This window comes from Nothoprocta perdicaria, unplaced genomic scaffold (assembly GCF_003342845.1).
Source record: "Nothoprocta perdicaria isolate Ctin4 unplaced genomic scaffold, notPer1 scaffold_67, whole genome shotgun sequence".
In the NCBI taxonomy this organism is placed as follows: domain Eukaryota; kingdom Metazoa; phylum Chordata; class Aves; order Tinamiformes; family Tinamidae; genus Nothoprocta; species Nothoprocta perdicaria.
The window spans coordinates 405,308-428,643 of NW_020455943.1; positions in this window are offsets into that span (position 1 = coordinate 405,308).

Below are 23,336 nucleotides of genomic sequence, written 5' to 3' on the forward strand. Positions count from 1 at the left end.
TGAAGGAGAAGCTCTTGAAGACTTGCCTGTGCAAATATAAGATGTTACATAAGACATTATAACTAGAAATAAACTCAGACTGGAGATGTAGGTCTAGTTTTCCAAAATAGTGAAAATTTTCAAACCTGGATTTTAAGCTAGGTATATTTGATGTAGTTTAATTCATCAGAAATTAAAATGTATTTGTTAGAAATATTTCTTTCAATCTCACTTTTCATATTCTCATTTAATTGTCTTGAACCATTCAGCATTAAAATCTTAATTAGCTGTCAAACAGGCACACAAGGAAGGGATAATGAAGAAGCTGTAGCCAATTCACAAAATTAAAAAAAAACAAAAGTAAAAGAGAAATCAAATCTTTAGTGCATTCTATAAATGAAATAGAAATTTTCACCTGTACCATTAGATCCACAAACAACTATTCTACAGGATAACTTCAGAATTAAATCCATTTAGATTTACTCAGTGTGAAATTGACTGTGTTCTCTTTTTTGTTTTTTATCAATTAACACCTGAAATCTGCTTCTCTCTAATTGAGAAAAACTCTTATTTTCACATCAGATTTTCTTGATTTACTTGTATGATCCTTGAAATAGTCCCAATTCATGTAAAAATAATCTTCATCTGTATGCATTTAAAAATACTTTGAAATATTTCTACAAAGCTCGATAATTTTGCTCAATACATTCATGTGTAATCTTAGGCCCCATTATGGCTTCTTGGCTTACAAAAATATTGTTGTCCTTCAAATAAAATTAAGTTTAAACATCCAGTTCTCTTATAGGTAAAAAATGCTTCATGTGGCATGCACTGCATGTGTAGAGCAAATTTTCAGGCTTTCATCCTCTCGTTCAGCAAGTCGATTTTAAAATGGCAAATATTATATAAAATATTTTCCATCACAGTTGTGCAACAATGAGAATCGTAGAATCATAGAATGCTTAAGGTTGGAAGGGACCTCAGAGGTCATCTAGTCCAACCCACCTGCTCACGCAGGGTCACCTAGAGCACATGGAACAGGGCTGCATCCAAGCGGGTTTTAAAGATCTCCAAAGAAGGAGACTCCACAACCTCCCTGGGCAGCCTGTTCCAGGGCTCTGTCACCCTCACTGTCAAAAAGTGTTTCCTTAAGTTCCTGTGGAACTTTTGGTGCCTCAGCTTGTGGCCGTTTCCTCTAGTCCTATTGCTGGCCGCCACTGAAAAGAGGCCGGCCCCCTCCTCCTCCCTCCCTCCCTTGAGGTATTTACAGACACTGATTAGGTCCCCACTCAGCCTCCTCTTCTCCAGGCTGAACAGGCCCAGCTCTCTCAGCCTTCGCTCATAGGGCAGATGTTCCAGGCCCCTGATCATCCTGGTAGCCCTGCGCTGGACTCTCTCCAGCAGCTCCACATCCCTCTTGCACTGGGGAGCCCAGAACTGGACGCAGTACTCCAGATGTGGCCTTATCAGGGCTGTGTATAGGGGGACAATCACCTCTCTTGACCTGCTGGAGACGCATTTCTTAATGCACCCCAGGATCCCGTTGGCCTTCTTGGCCACCAGGGCACACTGCTGYCTCATGGTCATCYTGTCATCCACCATGACRCYSAGGTCCCTCTCTGCRGGGCTGCTCTCCAGCAGGTCCACCMCTAATCTGTCCTGGTGTCCGGGGTTATTCCTCCCCAAGTGCAGGACCCTGCACTTGCCCTTGTTGAACTTCATGAGGTTTCTCACCACCCAGTCCTCCAGTCTGTCCAGGTCCCTCTGGATGGCAGCACAGCCCTCAGGGCTATCAGCTACTCCTCCCAGCTTGGTATCATCGGCAGACTTGCTGAGGGATCACTCCAGCCCTTCATCCAGGTCGTTAATGAATAAGTTGAACAGGACCAGACCGAGGACCGACCCCTGGGGGACACCGCTAAATACAGGCCTCCAACTGGACTCCGCGCCACTGACTACCACTTTCTGCACCCTGCCACTGAGCCAATTCCTAATCCACCTTCCCGTCCACTCATTTATCCTACACCTTCAGAGCTTGCCCAGGAGGATACTGTGAGGGACGGTGTCAAAAGCCTTACTGAAGTCCAGATAGATGACATCAACTGCTCTGCCCTCATCTATTGAGCTAGTCACTCCTTCATAGAAAGCGATCAGGTTAATCAAGCATGATTTCCCCTTGGTGAATCCATGCTGGCTACTCCTGAGCACCTTCTTCTCCTCCATGTGTCTAGAGACAGCAGCCAGGATGAGCTGTTCCATCACTTTTCCAGGGATGGAGGTGAGGCTCACCAGCCTGTAGTTGCCCGGGTCCTCCTTCTTGCCCTTTTTGAAGACTGGAGTGACATTGGCTTTCTTCCAATCCTCCGGCATCTCCCCTGTTCTCGAGGACCTTCTGAACAGGAAGGCAAAACCTAAAAAATTGTTACACAAACTTAAATTGTCTAATTAACATTGGCATGTCAGTCTACTTGAGCCAGTCTGTGGTTCTACCACTGTGCTTAATGAAGAAAGGATTTCTCAGTAAATGTAGTACTTATGTACCAGTACCTTGGTGATTAAGTCAAGTGCCACCTTTCACCTTTGTTTGTCTCCTGCTTAGAAGAGAGTGGATTTGGTTGTTTCCTAGGACTAAGTATAACTTTAAGCCTTATGTGGAAATACTCCTTGTCCGCAGTTTTGATGTGAGTAGGATTTGGCTACAGATATCGTAAAGTGCAGTAGTATGTATTGATCTCCAGATTATGCAGAGAGGAAGTAAAAAAGTCTCTTATGCTCTCTAAATGAAATAGGCTCACTCTGTAGAAAATATTTAATATCCTTCAGAGTAGAGAGCTCTTAGGATACTTAACAGGCACTTAATAACCATCAAGAAGAGCATAGTCTATTCACGTGCTGCTTCTAGGATATGCGCTCTAACTACCAGGCTTATTCAAGTCCCATCCTAGCCTAACTACTCACAGTTACTACAAAACAGCTTTGGAAACTGAGACTCTCTATAGATTTCTCCATCAGTCCAGTGAATGCTTCCATTAAAAGAGAGAGTTTCTATATTTGTTCTCAGAGGGAAAAAAAGTTATTTGCCAGGTGATATGGAAGGATGTTTTATGCCATGCAAATGCAGGTCCTCATCTTCCTTCCTTCCTTGTAAAATAAACATTTTAATTTGGACTTTTTTTTTTTTTTTTGAGAAAAGAGAATTTGAGAGAATTGAGAATTGAGAAAAGAGAATTTTGAGAATTAATCGTTTGTGATTTTATTGTGAAAAAGTTATGAACTTGCAAATGTCTTTGGACTTATTGAAACTATTTTTTTCAGCTAGTGAGTGGCACAAATCACCCATTCATACACACATCGAAGTAATTTTTTACTTCACTGGTTTCTACCACAGAAGCCTCTCTTTCACCTGTAACTTGCAATCTTATGGAACAAGAGTCTGACCATAAGGTTTTAGCTAACAAAGCTAGTTGTCTAGACTTAGAAAATTTCCTCCATTACTCCTAGGATCAGGTGGAGATAGATGCACTTTGATGAGTAAGTCATATCATATTAAAGTAATTATATTGCATGCACTTTCCTAGCTGGAGACACTTCCTTCTCTTTCTTTCTCTTGACTACAGAGGAAGTACAAACAAAGAGTATGTCAACTTCCAGACATCTAAAACAAGCGTGTTGACTTCCCCCTTTGATAACTGAAGACAATTTATTTGGCCTATCTCCTCCTAACAGAATATTAAGCATTCCTTCAGCTCTGGGCTTTTCCTGACATTATTTCTACCTTATTGGTTGACAGAGTTACTGTCTTCATTTGGCTGCTGCTTTATTTGGAAGAAGAATGACTGTCAGTTCAAATCTTGAGTAACTGGTTCCCTTATTGTTGATTGATGGCCTGACCCCATGGACCATTCTTTTTTTTTTCTTCTTATATTTTTATCATTAAAAAAAAAGTATTTATTTATTGCTACTGAGTTGCTGTCAGAGGACACAGTTGCTTACAATTTTATTTACACTGTTCTTAGCTGTAATCCCTGTGACAGAAAAGCTCTGCCACAAAATGAATGATGTTAATTTATCAGGCAGGGATTGGATTGACAGCTGGTAAGCTACCATTTCTTTTACTCTTTTAACAAAGTTTCAAGATTCACTAGGTGAAGGATGTGTACTTTATTGGATCCTGATAAAATATTGTTTTAATACAGCATAATAAAAGCAAAGAGCAATATGCCTATTGTAGCTTGAATAGCCTTAAGGGTTGCATAGCAGGGACCTATAAAACAGCAAGAATCATTTAACAGAGCACTATCTGGTTCATTGCAAATTCTCTCACCAGTGCCTCCCTGCAAAGCACGTTATATGAAGATGCATATCATTGGTCTTTGCTTGAAGGAGATGGGATTAAATCAGTGAACTGAAGTCACGAGTGCAAATTCAAAAATAAATAAACCCAGAAACCTGCAACACATTGTATTGTTCCTCTTTTGCTACAGACTAATTCACTATAGACAAAATCATCTATTTTGTTCTGTTTTCTAGTTGAGTCTGTACTTTTCAGTTTATTTTCCAATAGAGGTTTTTAATTTGTAAGATCTAATACAATGCCCCCATAAGATTGCAATACTTTCTTGCTCTTCTTTGTTCCATCTTTGAGAGGTCTGGTGAAGAAATTCAAGGATCTAAAGTGTTTCTCTTCATTTCTGCCCACTTCAGGATGAGAAAGGGAGCCTGTTTAGCATGTCTGGCACATCAGATCTTCAGAAGTAGTCTACTAATGTTGTGTCCTCTTTTATCAACCAAAAACACAAATATTCTAAGGCTGGGAAATAATATAAACTCAGAAAGAGGTGATTAGGCAGTAGTATTAAAACCTACTTATTTACATAAAGTAATCCAATCTGTTCCTTATTCTATCTCTGCCACAGATTTCTTCTGACACAGTAGAAATTCATATGTGCTTCAGTTCCAAGTCTGTAAAATGAGATCCATGACTTACTTTCTCCCCTATTTTCATCTGACTTCTGTATATGTTGATTGTGATGATTGTGATTTTTACATTCGTTTTCATCATGAGGCACAGTTCAATATCATGCCCCAAGACATCATCTAAAAGACGTCTTAGATGATGTTCTATCATCATCTAAGTTAGAACAAGTATATAATGATATTATAGAAATTTGCATCTTTGTTTTTCAACAAACTTTAAGACAGGAAGCAATAGTGACTATTTTACCTGTGAGCATGTGGAATAAAGTGTTTTTGCCTTATGTGTGTTTATCACCAGATATATGATGATTTCTATTCTGTTAGCCAGTGTGATCAAATAATTCTTGTCTTGACCCCAAATTGCTGATTAGGTAGCTTCCCTCCCTGACTGATTCTGCTCAGGTACAGCTCCATCTGAAAGATTTGGCCTTTCAATGATTTTAATTAGGTGTCTAAAACTTTCTTCCTGTACTTTTGTATGTGTCTTTTTTATGGCTTTTAATTTTCACTTCTTATAGTTATTTTGTTCGTCTATCCATCTCTTGATTCCTGGCTTACATTCCTAGTAATCACCTTGTTTTTCATCTCCTAACTTTGGATCTTGGCTTTCTGAAAGCTGAGGAAATCTGGCACAAGCACTTGATCTGTGATTTGCCTTCTACTTCTAGATGTTGCCCCAACCCATTAGATAAAACTGTTCATGATGGTGGTCCTACCAAGTAGGTGTCCAAGAGTTACAAACCAGAAAGAAGAGCATTGGTCATTTAATTAATCATAAATAGCTGTTGCTCAAGTTAAAGTAGACTGTTCTTACATATGATTTCAGTATCTCTAGTACAGTATATTTTCTGTCTACCTTTCTCTTTTATCATCTTTTTAGTATTAAATTGATAAATGTCTGGTAGTCCTTTCTGTACCAATGAGTCATATGCGTTAGAATTACTCAGCTTCTGTTTGTTTTCAAGTGGGCTCTGCTCCAGACACATAGAAATATGTTCCTTTGATTCAGTAATGATTTGTTTTTCTGGGCATGTTGTTTGAAATACCAGTCATTTATTTTCCCCTGATATCCAGATAAATCTACCACATAGCTAAGGTAAGGAACTGGAATTTGTGAAGTTTAACAATAAGATAACCTGGATCATCATTTTAAAATAGAGGCAGATGTTACTTCTACAATGCTCCTCACTTTGATAAAACCCAGGCAGTTGATGATTAGTCTTTAACCTAATATAACTACCTATGGCCAGTCTGGAAAGTACTCTGTGTACTGTACTCTGTATCAGACTCAGAACAGAAAAAATATAGCCTGTATATCTTTAATTTTGTTAATAGATTGATTTCAAAGGTTTAGTGATAAAAATCACAGAGGCAGTTAGCTTTTAGTTTACTGTACAATGTAACGTTCTTTAATGAGATCTCTTTACACTGGAAACATGTTTCAATTTACTCTGCTTTTCCTTTTTTTTTTTGCATATTGCAGATGAACTATATAAAAAGCTGAAATGAAATAAATAGGAATCCTAGAAGGTGTTTTACACTGAAATTTTTCTTCCTGAACAAAAGAAGGAAAGATTCTGCAAAATCACCAGGTTCATTTCCCTCCTCAATCCTTCTGACTGGTCACTGTAACATTCTTTGACTTTCCCTTGACAATTCTAGCTCCTGGGTGAATTCTGCAATTGCAAATAGCTCTGATATTTTTGTATTTCCCTAGTTATGCATAGCAGGTAGAAAAACAGATCAAATGGTGCAAGGAATAATCCTTTTTTCCCCATTGTCTAGATCAAAGCCCATGATGCTAAACTGAACAGAGCATCAAAAATGTTACTAGATTTATAAAATCAGAGGAGTATTTCCATATGATGCACTCCATGCAAATGATTCATGATATTAAGTGACAGTAAATGATTTGATTATGTCTTAGAATTTGTTTTTCATATTTTTTCAATATATCCACTCTTTGGACACCCATTATGTTAACTGTTGACCTAGCAATTAGCAATTAGGGTACAGGTTCATATCTCACCTGGCAGAACAAAAGCTTTATAACTACTCCATTCCTTCCTCTTTCTTCCACACTGTATTTTTTTTTTTTTAGTTTGTTTGTTTTGCTTTATTTTCAGAAAGGGATTCAAGATACATAGACAGAGTATCTGCTAAAAAAGAAAAAAAATGTGTGTGGAGTGATGAGAAGACCAGGACTGAACAATATGCCGTGGGGCACAACTGTTTCATGAATTAAGTCACTGTCTTTCATTTACCTGATAAATGCAGTCTAGCCACCACTTTTGTCCACCATCTGTTTTCCATACTGTACATGTATTATGATTTTTATTTCTTGTGAAGCAGAATCTATGTGAATATAGAAGCGATGATCGTGATTTTTGAGCCTTCTTCTATACAGTACTAGTTTGGCTGATCAGGTTGTTATACCTGGAACAAAAAACTTGATTTCTAAAATAGTCTTGAATTTGTCTTTCAATTTAGTAGTTTCTTCAGCTAGATCTTCATCAGTTCTACCTTTCAGCACAAGATCAATAAAATCTGGGGGGATCCTCTATACTACACATATACCTGATGCAATATTTGACCTTCATACTTTATCACAGAATCACAGAATCACAGAATGCCCAAGGTTGGAAAGGACCTCAGAGGTCATGGAGTCTAATCCCCCTGCACATGCAGGGTCACCTAGAGCACGTGGCACAGGGCTGCGTCCAAGCGGGTTTTAAAGATATCCAAAGAAATAGACTCCACAACCTCTCTGGGCAACCTGTTCCAGTGCTTTGTCACCCTCACAGTGAAGAAATGCTTCCTTAAGTTCCTGTGGAACTTCCGATGCTTCAGTTTGAAGCCATTTCCTCTAGTCCTATCACTGTCCACCACTGAAAAGAGGCTGGCCCCCTCCTCCTCCCTCTCTCCCTTGAGGTATTTATACATGCTGATCAGGTCCCCCCTCAGCCTCCTCTTCTCCAGACTGAACAGGCCCAGCTCTCTCAGCCTTTGTTCATAGGGCAGATGTTCCAGGCCTCTGATCATCCTGGTAGCCCTGCGCTGGACTCTCTCCAGCAGCTCCACATCCCTCTTGTACTGGGGAGCCCAGAACTGGACGCAGTACTCCAGATGTGGCCTTATCAGGGGGGGATGATCACTTCCCTTGACCTGCTGGAGACACTCTTCTTAAGGCATCCCAGGATCCCATTGGCCTTCTTGGCCACCAGGGCACACTGCTGTCTCATGGTCATCCTGTCATCCACCATGACGCTGAGGTCCCTCTCTGCAGGGCTGCTCTCCAGCAGGTCCACGCCTAATCTGTGCTGGTGTCCAGGGTTATTCCTCCCCAAGTGCAGGACCCTGCACTTGCCCTTGTTGAACCTCATGAGGTTTCTCACCACCCAGTCCTCCAGTCTGTCCAGGTCCCTCTGGATGGCAGCACAGCCCTCAGGGCTATCAGCTACTCTTCCCAGCTTGGTATCATCAGCAAATTTTCTGAGGGTGTACTCCAGCCCTTCATCCAGGTCGTTAATGAATAAGTTGAGCAGGACCGGATCGAATGCAATGTTTGGCTTTCTGAATCCATGGAAACAAATTTAGTCAATGGAACAAGAAATATATATATATTCAAAGTCAGACATTTTTCATGACATTCTAAAAGTGTAAACATATGGCAATGCCTCATCTTGCAGTTTCTATTTTTTGTTTTCATATGACTTCATCCCCCTCATTTTTAGAGGACAATCATTTTGTGCTGTCTCACAACTATACTGTATAAGCTCAAACATTCATGTAAATAGGAGATAAAATAAAATTCCTAATAGTTTCTCTACTTTAGTCTGCCATCATCTCCTTTAAGACTGTGATTCCTGCTTTACAAACCACTACTGTCATACCTTTTCCTAATAAAATGCATCTTGTTTTCTTGCGTTTGTAAGACTGATCTTGATACTCAGACAATGATAAAATGCAATATGTGATGAGTGTCTACAAGTGGCTATTTTTCTTTCTGTTCTGTTACCGTAGTGGAATTAGACAAAAAGGAGAGGAGAGGGTTTTTTTTTAAAAAAAAAAAAAAAAGAAAGCCAAAAACAAAACAAAAACAATTTAGTTTGTTATAAACATGCCAGAAGATGACGACATTTAAATATGCTTTTCAGAACTAGCACCAAGGAAGCAACTAGCTGCTAGAGTTTTGGTGTGAGGAAGAACAGCAGATTATGAGGGGAAAAATATAGGAAAGGAATAAGGCTGTGGCATAGAAAGTGTTTGCTTATGTGATGGAAAGAAGACAAGAAATTTGGCTTTTCATTTTCATGGAGTTTAGCAAGAGAAAATATAGGAAACGAAGCTTCTGTATAAAACTGTTGAATTTAAAAAATCTATATTGTGATGGATGGAAATAATTCAATTCAGTTAGAAAATGTCTATTCTAAAGATATTTTGGAAGGCATCCACATTTCCTTGGGAGGAGAGTATAATAAAGAGCTCACATCAGTACTAGTGTATATCTTTCTTTCATTTTGAATTTTCTGACAGCAATCCTGTTATGAGAGGATGATATCATGTAACTCCTACCAAACACAACTCCATAGCTGCAGAGGAACTTTTCATCTAGTAGTAATGTAAATATAAAATATTGATTGCATTTGAACAGACACCGAAGGCCAAAATGTACAGTTTATAGATACTTTTTACTGTTCCAAAATATCTCCACCTATTCTAATACATTAGCATTTTGTATACTAGAGCAGCATCCTAGTTGCTTTATTGCTACTGATTGCCTTCAATAAGGGTGGTTTTCCCACCTCAGCTATGTGAATATTCATTAGTAAAGCTCAATTGAGATAAATGAAAAAATGAAAATAAATGATCGAGATAAACGTCTCTAACTATCTTCTTTCTTTAAAAATATCCAAAAGGAACCACAGCTGGTTTGGACTACCATTTCAGATGAATGCAATATCACAACACCTTTTAGCATTGGCCAGCTTTTAGATTAAACAGAAGTATTGATTCCAAAATATGATATTGACCCAGTTAACAGTCATTCAGACAGATTATTTTTTTTCTGAATAGTGAATACTGTTCATAGTAGAAATTAAGATGACAATTAAGATGATAATAGTATTGTGGGAAATATGCCAATATGACAAAACCTCATTGTTAAAGCTTATTTACTTAAAATTCTTAATATGTTATTTAACTTAAAAAAACACATATATTTGACAATCATATTATTCTGATAAAACATTGCTCTTCAATAAAGTAATCACTTATCCCTTACTATGATAAGTCAAATAAATATACAGTACTATTCTACAGTGGAAAGATACTACTACAGGCAAAGTGTGAAAGATTTTTTTAAGAGCGTACAGAGAATTTGTGGCAGCAACCAGAATTCTTGGGTCATACTTTAACAGTTCAATCATTCATGTGTTTTTGTTTCTTTGTTTGCTTGTTTTCCCTCTGACACTTTCCATACTCAAAATCCAAAGAAGAAAAATACACTGCCACTTAATGTTAGAGCTGAGGAAGCAGTGATGGAATCCTAGTCAATCTTCAATAATTTGCCCTCTTTCAAAACTGTGAGAACATATTTTTTTTAAAAAAATTGATTTAACATCACCATTACAAATATATCTGATGTAAAAAAAATGTAAATACTTAAAGTCTTGTTTTCTGTTTTAGCATTTGATTGTGAGTCAAGGTCTCTTACAAGTATTCATTGCTCAGACATTTTGCTGTTTAGTAAGATTTTATATATGCAGTTTGATTCAATATAAGATTTTAGAATTGTTAGCAGCCTAAGGACTCATAAAGTTCCTGATCATATGTTCTCTTGTTCTTCATATTTTAGTAAAAAAACAAAGTATGCATTTTAAAATATTTTTAGATTCCTAAACAAATGTAATTTCTATGCTATGATTAGTCCATGAAAACACTAAACCTTTTTTTTTTAAGGCTATCTTGCTTTTTCACAGTAATGGAGAAACAGCAGCTAAATAGAGGGAAAAGGGAAGAAAAAAAAAAAAAGAAAGAAACCAATTTTTGTTCACATAGGCAATACTGCTTTCCTTTTTTTCAGCTACTGCTTTCCTGTTTTCAGTCCATTATGCTCTATGACTACATCAAATTTCATAAACTAAACAGCATGAAGCTCATTCAAGATTTCAAAGGGAATCTAAGTTCTAAGTGATGTAAGAAGTTCGATGATCCAAGATTCTTTATTCTGTATTTGTATTGATCCATTATGTGGCTCTAGGTGTTATGCAGTTGGGACTAGCGTTTCATAAATCCATGTCTAAATCTCTTACAGCTTTTAAAAATGATGCAGTTTATTTTATATATACTTCAAGAATTTGTCCAGAATATGTTCTAGCTTATACCATTTATCCTCTAAAGATTCCATTTATGTTCTTTACTTTTTTCTTGAAAAAATAATACAACTGACCTATGCTAGTTGTAAGACTTTCAGTCTTACAGGAGTTCATAATTTTGGTGTTAAGATTGATGCAGAAGAGATTTCTGTCATGTCAAGTTAAAATCACAAAAGAAGTGACTGCTAAAATGAACGTTCAACTCTATCTTGATTAGAAATGCTGCCACCTAAATCAGTGTAATGGATTGATATCTAGACATTCCCATTTCATTGCTTTGTGTTTCTTGAATTTTTGTCCTTCCAAAATAAACAGTTTTAAAATTGAATTCTCTTCTGAGGAATTCACAGTGCAAAAGGGAAATATGTTCAGGGTTGTGTTTTTTGTCTGCGTAAGCAAGAATGTAATTCTAAGACAATAACAGATGATATGACCAGGAATGGGATCTCAAGGTATTTAAGCTCAGAGCCACCAGTCTATAGATAGCCATCTCGAATGCATTTATACATGTGATGCAGGCATGCTCTTTGAGCAAAGGAATTGCAATCATTTGAATTATAGAATATGTCCTATCTCCCCAAATCCCTTTCTTATTTGAAAATAATGAACCACATACTAAAAAGAGGATAATTTTGAAGAAATATTATAGGATCACATCATAGTCAGTTAGATCCATAATTTTTTAACCAGATTAAAAAAAAAAAGAAAAAAACCGCTCTTAAAACTCTTTTCTGTGAAGGATGCTCTCTATTGATATCTTGTATTTTAAAAATTTTGTAAATAGCCTTCAATTCTGTTGCCAAGGTATAATATATTTATCCCTATAGTGCTTACTTGTGTTATTTCAGTGGAAGATATAGTGAATAAGAGGGAAGGAAATATTTATCTAAATATTCTTGAGTAAAATAATCACTGAAACAAAACAAACAAACAAACAAACAAACAACTCCATCATTTTGTAAGAATCCTTGCCCTCCTTTTCAATTTTTTGTGGTGGAAATTTGTGGTGTTTTGATAGGCTGAGAAGAAGAGGAACGGAAAGTGTAAAGACACTAATCATTTATTAATGTTCTTAATGCTACTCATGATTTTTGTGGAAGCATGAAGACAGGTGAATGAAGGCAATGCTGAAAAATATGAATGTGTTAGGAGTTACAGTAATATTATTCTTGTGAGTTTGGTCCGTTTTTCAGGTCTCTCTCATTTCTGATCCTACTTCTTCAATGCATAACTGCTTTGTCATTGTTTTGCTTCGTCTTGCATTGACATGATTCTCAGTATATATTGATGAATCCTGAGAATTTGATTCTGATGAAACTTCTTTTCACATAAAAATTTCAAAAAGAATATTATATTAACAAGCATGAGTACTCTTATCTCTGTATCAGTTTTGAGCTAATATATTAAGAATGAAAAAGAAGGACATAGCAGAAAAATGTTGATTCAGTGTTGTTGTGCTACAGAAAAAAAAAATTAGTAGATGATCTTTCACTTTTTCAACATTCATGTTTCCTTTGAAGTAACTTTAAAAGCTCTTTCTTTCTTTGGTTTTACAAGATCCTAAACTGATTGAAAAAATGCCCACTCCTGCAGATGGATCTAGCAATAAAGAAATGACAGAGATGTTTAAAACCAGCAAGAATAATGTGAAAAATCAGAAATACGAGGTAATTCAATTAGCCTGAGAAGAATATGAGAGGGAGCCACTAGGAAAGGACTATGAAGACCAGGGTCTATATAGTTATGCTTGTTCCATTCTGTTCCTCAGAAATCCAGGTGTCCTGCATATACTTCTTTAGTTTACTTTCTCCAGTGTATCTTCAAATAGTACAAATTGGTCAAGACTTCAAAATTACTTGCAATTTCTGGGAGCAAGGTGTAACAGCCCAGTAATCACTGTTTTACAGTATGGGTTAGTCACAGTATCTAGGGGATAAGAACAAGAAGACAGCTTAAACAGCTGTTATTTCTTCTGTAAAAACAACTTGCATCTAAAGCTATTTATCTTAAGCTATTCAACAGCTTAAAGCTATTTTTAGCCTAGCACTTGACAACTGGTTTTATTTCAACTTAGGTTTATTTCAAAATCCACTTTCTGTCATAATTTAAAAATTCATTGTTTCAGAATGTCGGTTTGTTTTTCTTAGATCTCTTCCTCCCAAGGAGAAAACTTAAAAAATGAAAAACTGGCATTTTCTTTAGAGCTAAGAATGCTTTAAACTTGATCATAAAGAAACAGCACAATATTTCAAAAAATGCAAAAAGTGTCAAGGCTGAAAGAGTGACTTTTCTCCAGAAAAATGGAAAGAGGTGGGAATTTCAAACATCAGACCAAAATCTTTTTCTTACCTACAGAAAATCAGATATAAGAACTTACTGGAATAGAAAATTTACTGCTACCTTAGTGTGCCAATGTGGTCAGCTGCTCGGTGTCAGATAGAGGTCAACTCTATCATCCATCCCTCAAACTCAAAAGGACAGTTAACACAGAATGGTCTAGCACCAGAAAGTGCTTTCATATTGCTCATTCTTTAGTCTTCTACTGCAATGACAAATCAGAGTCAAGACTGGATTTGGCCAAGATATCCAGTGCTTTTTGTAAAAAAAAAAAAAAAAAAAAAAAAAAAAANAAAAAAAAAACTATTTTTTGATTATATTCTATTTGTTTTATTTAGATTATCTTTTTGTTCTAATAAATGTCAATTAATTCTTCAAGTTTAACATGCTGACTTGAGACTGGAGGCTTCAACAGCTTCTTGACCACACTGAGGTAGATGCTTTATACTTTACTCTTCCTCTTGTTCTCCATTTTACTTATCCTCTTCTGCAGCTATAAAACTGCAGCTATATTTTAGGTCATGGGCTGACCAAGATACTGTTTATGATCATATGTGAGATCTCTCCCCTACCCCTATATGTCAAGATTTTCATTGAGAAAATTTTGGATATCAAGAGCAAGTTAATCAAAATAATAAAAAATAAACATTAAACTCCTTCAACTTGATTGCTGCCCCTTTCTTAATGACTCTTCTTAGAAGAGTTCGTATTAGACTGAGCACACATTTTACTTGTAAGCAAGTCAGTCTCATGAATTGGAGCAGAAGACACAATTTCTTCTATATTCTGTTGAAATGATAAGCAATTGGACCCAGAGAAGACAATTAAGCACCCCATTTTCCATGATATTTTTGGATCAATTACAGAACATTCTTTTGTTCTTGTTGTTGTTGTTGTTCCTTTTGGGTTGTTCATTACATCTTCTCAGTAACCGTGACAATTAATAGAAAAAAATCTGTTAGCGTTTAAGTCCAAAACTGACCTCAGTTAAAATTGGATTAAAATATATTTAAATCACAATAATTATAAGAGAAAAAGGTGCATTTTTCTTTGTTCAGAGCAAAAATCTATTTGAGCATGACCTATAGACCTAAGAGTGAAAAAAGACATTTGGCCATGTGTGGAATTTTGTAAATTTTACTGCAAAAAACAACAGTGTTATAGAAAAAAATGGGAAATGGCTATGAAAAAAAAATATTTTGAATATACTTCTTTTATTTAGATGGGGTTAATAAGCAAGAGAACTTGACTGCTTTTTGTCCCTGAGTGCCACAAATGCCTGCTGTGAAAGACATAGTGAAATGCACTTGCACTACTATTTCTTTTCAGGGGTACAGAACAGTTTTCTTTTATATGACTACAAGAGTCAAGACTACAAAAAAGTTCTGTTTCTGTTATTTTGTTTTGTTATTATTATGGCACCTAATGTCAAGGTCAAAATTTTAATTTTATTTTACTTTGTTTTTCCGATCCCAAAATCATACATTTATTTGCTATGCTTTTAAATAACAGAGCCACTAAAGGTGCTCAGAATAGGTGTTCTACACTTCTTTCAGATCACTGACCACTGTGTAAGGTACGGAGTTTCTAAAGTCATAGCTCCTATGTGTAATTTCACAATTCGCTTGTTGTGCCTACGCTGGCTACCATTATACAGCTAAAATGTTAGTGCTGATTGGCAAGAATACATAATTTAAATAAACTCAGCATAGTGAATAAGTCCAGCTCTGTGGCTATCTCTAACTCTGTCTTCTGCATCTGTGCTTTATTTCCTCCTTTTCCTGAGGTATAAGATTTTATGTATTTTGTTCAGATCTGGGATTTTGTCATAGTCCACAGGTTCAACCCTTCTCTAGTTTTTCCAGGCTACTTTGTAGTCTGTGTATGGCTTACTTTACTGTTCCATTTATAGTGTTGTCAGCAGATTTTGATTATGGTTAAAATTCTATCTGTCAGCAAGAGATATTTGTTCAGCATTATTCCAGATACCCCAGTATCACCATCCGAATAGAAAAATTTACAGGGAACACCTTCTGAATAAAAGACAGAAGTGTTTGAAGACTGAATGAGCAATTAAAAGTGTTTAAGTGTGGCAACTACCTCATTTTTAGTGATAATTCTCTGGCTGTGGTGTAACATGCTGCAAGGACCTGCCAGAAATGCTCCTTAAACTAGCAATTAAACATCAAGTATTTGATTATCATTGAACGAAAACAAACAAATAAACAAAGAGATAAACCTTCAGCCTTTATATTCTCTTTATTATGAATAATAAAAGCTCAGATTAATCACTTTTAGTGGAGAATCCTGCTTTTTTTTTTTTCCTTTTTTTTTTTTTTTTTTTTATGGAGTCACTGTATCAGTATGCAGAGATGTAAAGTGTTAAAAGAAAGCAAAGTGCTCCTTATGGGTGCTTCAATTCCTTTATCTATGAAGGCTGAAACAAAGGCTGGGAAATTATTAATATGTCAGCCCTTGGTTTTGCCATAATGCTCAGCAGAGCTGAAAGGGAAGAAGGTGAAGTACCACAAAGATAATTCACATGTAAGAAATTTCTGTTGAATTCTGCCTAGGCTCCTACTTTATTTGATCATATAGCTTATGTCTGTACAGTAACTTGAAGAAAGGCTACAGACATGGATAGGCTCATGACCACAGGGCTTACCCCCCAGCTACTTGGCAGCAGATATTTATTGGAGACAACAGTACCCAGGAAGCAGCTGGAATACCCCAAAACAGAGCCAAGAAGCAAGCTAATAATTATGTAACATGGACAATTAGACATCTAATCCTTGAGCTGCCTCCTGACTTTCTGTGTGCATTTGTGCAGACATACAATAGTGCTTCAAACAAGGCGTTCCCAAACCATATTAAAATTTGGAAACCAGCTGTAAGCATCTGCTCAAAAACTGCCCCACACAAGCCAGCCTTGCTTTTGTAAAAATTGTTGCTTAATTATCTCTCCCTGAGCCTGTTCCTGCTCTTCTACTTTACAACTGAAAGTAAATCACTTCATTTATCTGCCTGTCCGTAGAACAAAGGAGAAAGCGTGGAGGTAATTATGACTCAGATAATACTGCTGGAAGAGCAGAAGTGTTCATTTATACTTCTATTCAATCTGTAGCAGTAGAGTTGAAGTCAGATCCTTTAAGTAAAATTGATATTTTGATCTTCTGTAATATATTTCTTTTCTGACCTATACATTCCTGTATCAATTTGGGGGAAGGACTTAAGGACTTTTTTGTTATTGTTGTTTTCTTCTAAGAATCTTTATGGACCTAAATCTTGTGAGAGAACAAGAAGGGGAAAACTTCATCACTCTTATCAGATGGTAGACTGTCCATTTGGCATTCTGCCTGGAAGCTTGCAAACTCAATTAAATGCACATATGGTCCGTAGCAGGCAGAATCAGTCTTTGCCAACACACATCCCTCTTATGGCGCTTCCAAGCTCTATCCATGCTACATAGCTTTTTCCACACAGATAATTTTTTCTACTTCTCCAATAGCATCAGCTCAGCATATTGTCTTCTCTGTCCCAGAAGAATACAGGGAAGAATGCCAAGTTGAGCATCAGTTTGAACTCCACAGGAGTGATTTTGCTATTGAGGAACTTCTGTGGAGGAAGACAGGTACGGAGATACCTAGATTTAATGAGCAGAGCTGGTAGAATTAATAAATCTTCTCAATATTCCCTGAAGCAGCTGCTCTCTTTTGAAATAATGAGCATATGGTTTCATCATATTTCATTGATTTGATCCCCTTCAGCTAAAGAAATATTTCAGTGGAATGCAAACAACTTACAGAATTTCAGCATATTTCTCACCCATTTTAGCTTTCCTTGCTAAACAGAAAACTGACTTGCAAGTGAAAGGAAGAGCCAGAGGCAGCATTCAGACTTCTTTATAAGGAGTGTGTGCGGGGCAATGGGACCTCTGAAAATAATGAGGACTTCTATGTACCTTGAAATTACAGTGCTTGGGGGCGGTTCCTTAAAGGTTTACATTCTGTGAAAGAAACTGTGCAAGAATAGAAGCTCAAGTTGGACTTGGGCCAGCTATAAACTCTATTCTCTGCTTGCAGCTTCTTACTGGGGGTGAGCACGAAGGGATGAGAAGGCTGGCAGAGTACATCAAATCAGATCCTGTTTAAATTAATATGGTGAAAATTTATAGAAAGAAAGTGGCAGGATAATTTTAAGTTGTCTACAAGAACAAAAAAAAAAAAAAAAAAACAAGAAAGAAAGTCTTTTTACTTTCTTAATTGCTACAGCACTTCTCAGTTATTTTGAGAGGAAATTCCTATTCAGCTTTTTGTCTAGTGTGCTCTGATAATACTACTGATATTAGAAAGCTGAATTCTGAAGTGAAAGTGAAATGAAATTCACTTTTCTTTTATACATATATATCACCTTTCCAGGAACTGATCTATGGCAACTGCAAACTCTCTAGCTATCTTTTTAAATGCACCAAAATGAATAAGGAAATCTCTCACATAGGTTTTCATTTGGAAACTGCATAGTGTTAGCAGTACTGGGATCTAGAGAAAAGGAACCATTCCTGGAAAGGCTGATGGTTGACATGCTTGGCATCATTAGAGTCTGCTCTGCCAGGGCAAGGTGTGGATTCTGCTTCTGTTTTTTTCCTCTTGCTTCATTAGGCCTTGCAACTGTGGTATTCTGCAATATAAATGTAAGATCAAGAACAAGGTTACAGACCAAGAAGTAAGTCATAGCAGCATTTTTGCATGCCACAGAACATGGTGAATTTTAGGGAGAAAATCTTTATAGTCCATTTCCAGGAAAATATAAGTAGTATGTGTTTTGATGGATTGCAAACACACCAGGATCAGTCAAAGGCATCTTTTCCTTTCTTACAGCAAACAAACAAACAAAAACTACTTGATCACAAGTAGTGAGACAATGCCATTACAAATTTCCAGTCTTTAGAAATGAAATTAATCCCACCACCCTTAAAATCTATCAGAAAAGTTATATTTGCTATCAACCTAAATTGTAAATTTTACTTCAGTATCTGTGGTCCTGCAGAGATTGCAGCACAGTCTTCATGTCTTTCTGCTATGCAAGTGACAGGGAGACAGATGAATGCAGCACCTCTCTTTTTGTGACATAATCCATACATTATTAATTTTCGTTGTTGTTTCTCTAAAGCTGTGAAACAGGTGCCGTTCTGAACTGAAAATCATCATTCTGATATGAGCAGACGCAGTCCCTATGCTATTCAGTCAACTAATTAATGCTGCATAATTTAATAAAGGAAGGTAATTACTCAGTTTTCCCCATCTTGTTCCCCTCCCAGCTAATGATAACATTATCGAGTTTAGGCAGGGGGTAGTGAGTGTGTATGTGTGTATAGAGATAATTTACAGTGAAAGTGGATGAGTAAGCAGATGAAGTAGGAAATGGTAATAAAGCAATGAGATTTTTTTTTCTAGTTATCTGGTGTCCAAACCACAGAAAGTCTTCCAAAATCTGATTTTGCATGTAAGTGGAATAATAGTGATGAAAGATTTGGTAAAAGGGTTAGAGGGAAAATAGAGAAAAAAACCCAGCCATCCATGAAATTATTTATCTAATATTCTTTCACATTTTATTTTTATTCTAAGCTTTGATAGGAGTCAAAGTTTGAATTTACTTCTGGAAAAAAACTTCCTCTACAGTTTTGCCCCTGCCTTTCTCCTCTGTCACCTCTGGCTGAGAAGTGGATGATATCATTTATAGCAGGATCAGTCTCAGTTGCTCAGACAGTTTCTTTAGGCATCCTTCAGTAGACCCACCATAAGGTACAAGATTTCCCTCATTTAACAGAAGGTACCAAAATGTGCTGTAAAGTCCATTAATCCAAGCTTCTGAATATGCAGCCCAGCACTCTTTTATACGTAGAGGACATCTCAGAGGAGTCCTAAAGTACCTACATATCCTTAGTATAATTAGTAAGTTATTTAATTTGTTATGTTCTGGTTAGAAAAAATCTAAATTTTCACCTTCTTATTCAGTCAATGTTCCAGGATTTCTTGGAATTTTGAATTTTTTCTTTAAGAAAAAAGGATGCTAAATAGCAACAAGTTATATGATAAGCAGATTGATAAGAAAAAAATGATAATTAAAAAAAAAAAGAAATATTATTCCAAGATTCACCCTCTTAAAATTGTGTTATAATTATAGAAACTGACTTACTACATCATTGGTTTTACTATTTGAACTTTTAACTTGATTTAGAGCTTAAATGCTTTCTTCATTTGTTAACGTGTGATAAATATATGTTAAATGTATGCTAAATGTGTGCTAGCTCTACAGAGCATCAGCTCTGTAGAGAGTGACTCAGAGGTCATGGTGGACAAAAATAGGACCATGAGGCAGCAGTGTACTTTCGTGGCCAATGGGATCCTGGGGTACATTAAGAAGGTGTCTCTAGCAGATCAAGAGAGGTACCCCTCTGCTCAGCCCTGGTGAGGCTACATATGGAGTACTGCACCCAGTTCTGAGCTCCTCAGTGCAAGAGAAATGTGGAGCTGCTGGAGAGAGTCCAGCACAGGGCTACCAGGATGATCAGGGGCCTGGAACATCTGCCCTATGGGCAAAGGCTGAGAGAGCTGGGCCTGTTCAGCCTGAAGAAGGCTGAGGAGGAATCTGCTAAGTGTCTATAAATACCTCAAGGGAGGGAGTGAGGAGCATGGGCCTCTTTTCAGTGGTGGCTACTGATAGAACTAGAGAAAATGAGCATACACATCATGAGTAGGACTGAGGATAAATAGACGGAGTAGGACTGAGGCTAAACACGGAAGTAGCATTGAGAGTAGAACTGAGGGCAGACACAGAAGTACCACTGAGGGTAAACTTCAGGAGTAGAACTGGCTAAAGAGGGGGAGTAGCACTGAGTGTAAACATGGAAGTGCCACTGATGGTAAACATCAGGAGTAGTGTTGGGACTTAGGGTAAACAAGGGGGAGCACCACTAAGAGTAAACATCGGGAGTGGGACTGAGGGAAAACAGGTTGAGTAGGACTGAGGGTAAACATGGAAGTACCACTGAGGGTAAGCACCGGGAACAGGACTCAGGGTAAACAGGGGGAGTAGGACTGAGGGTAAGTATTGGGGGTAGGACTAAGTGTATACAAGAAGGTAAGAGTGAAGGTAAACACAGAAGTACCACAGATGGAAAACAGGTGGAGTAAGAATAAGGAAATACTACTGAGGCTAAACATCTGGAGTAGGGCTGAGGGTTAACAGGGGGAGTATGTCTGAGGGTATACGTGGGAGTACCACTGAGGAAAACAGGGGGAGTAGGTTTAAAGGATAACATCAGGAGTTGGACTGAGGTTATACAGATTGAGTAGGATTGAGGGTAAACACTGATATACCACTGAGGGTAAACATCAGTGGTAGGACTCAGGTTAAACAGGGAGAGTAAGACTGAGGGTAAAAATGGAAATACCTCTGAGGATAAACAGATTGAGTAGGATTGTGGGTAAACACTGATGTACCACTGAGGGTAAACATCAGCAGTAGGACTGTAGGTCAACACTGTGAGTAGGACTGAGTGTAAATGGAGATGTACCACTGATGGTAAGCAGGGGGTGCACTGCAGAGGATAAACACAGAAGTACCACTGAGGATAAACACTGGGAGCAGGACTGAGGGTAAACAAGGGGAGTAGGACTGAGGCTTAACAGAGGGAGTGACACTGCCAGTATACATGGAAGTATCACTAACTTGCTGCCAATTAGTTTCCAAGACCTTTGTTAGAGGCTTCCCAGTACATGTAGGCAGGAGAAGATGAGGCCTGACTAAAATCTTGTTAGAAATTAAATTCATGAAGTGCTTAGTCGCCTCTTCTGCTAAAGTACAAAATGTCCATGACTCTGTTCTGTGAAATATACAGCTGCCTTTTCATTATAAGGGACCCTTTGACCTCAGTTTAGCAGAGTGTAAATGCATGTTCTTAAACACCTGCACTTTTTCTTGTTAATGCATCTCTCTTATTTCCCTACAACCTTATCAAACCTACATGAGAAGACAATCTCACTCGGTTTCCAAGCAGAGCAGGCCTGAGGTACTTGAATGTCACAATGCCGAACCATTTTAGTCTATAAGAAGTGATATGTGCAGCCATCATCTTTTAGATGACCCTGAAAACAAAAATTATATTTCCAAAAGACTTTCAAAATTTCAGGTTTCAAGTCATATTTGTTCTCTGTGGAACATAAAATACCAGTCTCTCTCAAAAATAAATTAAATTTTGTGTACCCACCAGAACAGCCAAAGAAAGAATGCTATAAAATTTTGTTAAAAAAATGTGAAAATAGAACATTTTTAAAGAACTTTTCCCTCCCTCTCATTGTTTCTTCTTTGGAAATAATGTATTGAGAAAATAAGCACATTCAAAGTAATTTCCCTTTGACAGACCACATTTTGCTATTAGGATATTTCTTACAAACTCTTCTATCAATATTTATTTGTTTCATATTTTGTCTTATACTAAGCAAAGTATAGAAATAAAACTACATTATAAAACCTTATTGATTAACTTAGACTTCCTGTCTTCACTTCAAAAGGCTATAGGTCTCCAAGATAGATAGGAACATACCCTCTCCCTCAGGCTGACTGACCTATACCTTCTTTAAAAAGGACTATATTTCATTATTAATATGCATTAATGAATATTTCTTTATTTCTTCATTTTTTTTTCACTGCCTCTTTCTCTCTCTTTTATTAGACTTTATTAGGTCATTATGTGTTTTAAAGTGATAAGTGTAAATTGTAAATAAGATTGCTGTGTACAGCAGCAATAAAAAATAAAGACAATAATTTTACTCAAGATAGTATCTTTTAGAGGATAGAATTTTTGTAATAGTTTCAACCAGTGTAATGTGATTTTTTATCCGTTTAAAATAGACTATTTTGGACAAGGCTTTTAGAAACAAATAAAGATGTTTCAACCCAAGAAGCTTTAAAAGGAGAAGAGACCTCTGTAGGCTGAAGTAGAGTTTTCATAAATGGGACATTCTGAGGCCAGAAACCATTCTCCACTTTTATTACAAGTGATCTTGAATGTTTCCTTATAAAATTGCAGACGGAAAATGCAATTTACAAGTTGCTTTGTGCTTACAAATTAATATGTAATATGTTGATATTCAGTTGATAGTTTGGAATGAGCAGTAAAAAATGTTTCAATGAAACAAAGTGTCAGCATTTCATATTATGAGTGTGAATAGAGAAAGACCTTTCATGGCAAAGAATGTATTAAAGTAATAAATAGAGTGCTATCCCTCAAATATTCATAAAGTAAGCATTGGAGAGCTTAACTCTATTCAGTTCATAGCAGCCTGTGCTACAAGTCTATATCTTTGCAGGATTTAGAAGACGTCATTTGCAGGAGATATGTGTGTATTTTGTTGCAAAATGTAGCTCATTTTTAATATGAAAACATTAAAAAATGATTTCACTCCAATACTAAGATTATTTCTGTAGCTAGTAATAGTTATGAATATTATTGCCCATGGATAGCACAGCAGGAGAATCATAGAATCTAGTCATAATAGCTAGTAAAACATGACAGACTGCCTAATTCTGCTGCTTAGTTTCTCTTTTTTATATCAATTTTCATTATAATTCCTATCAATCTATTCCCTATGTTCTTATTTACAT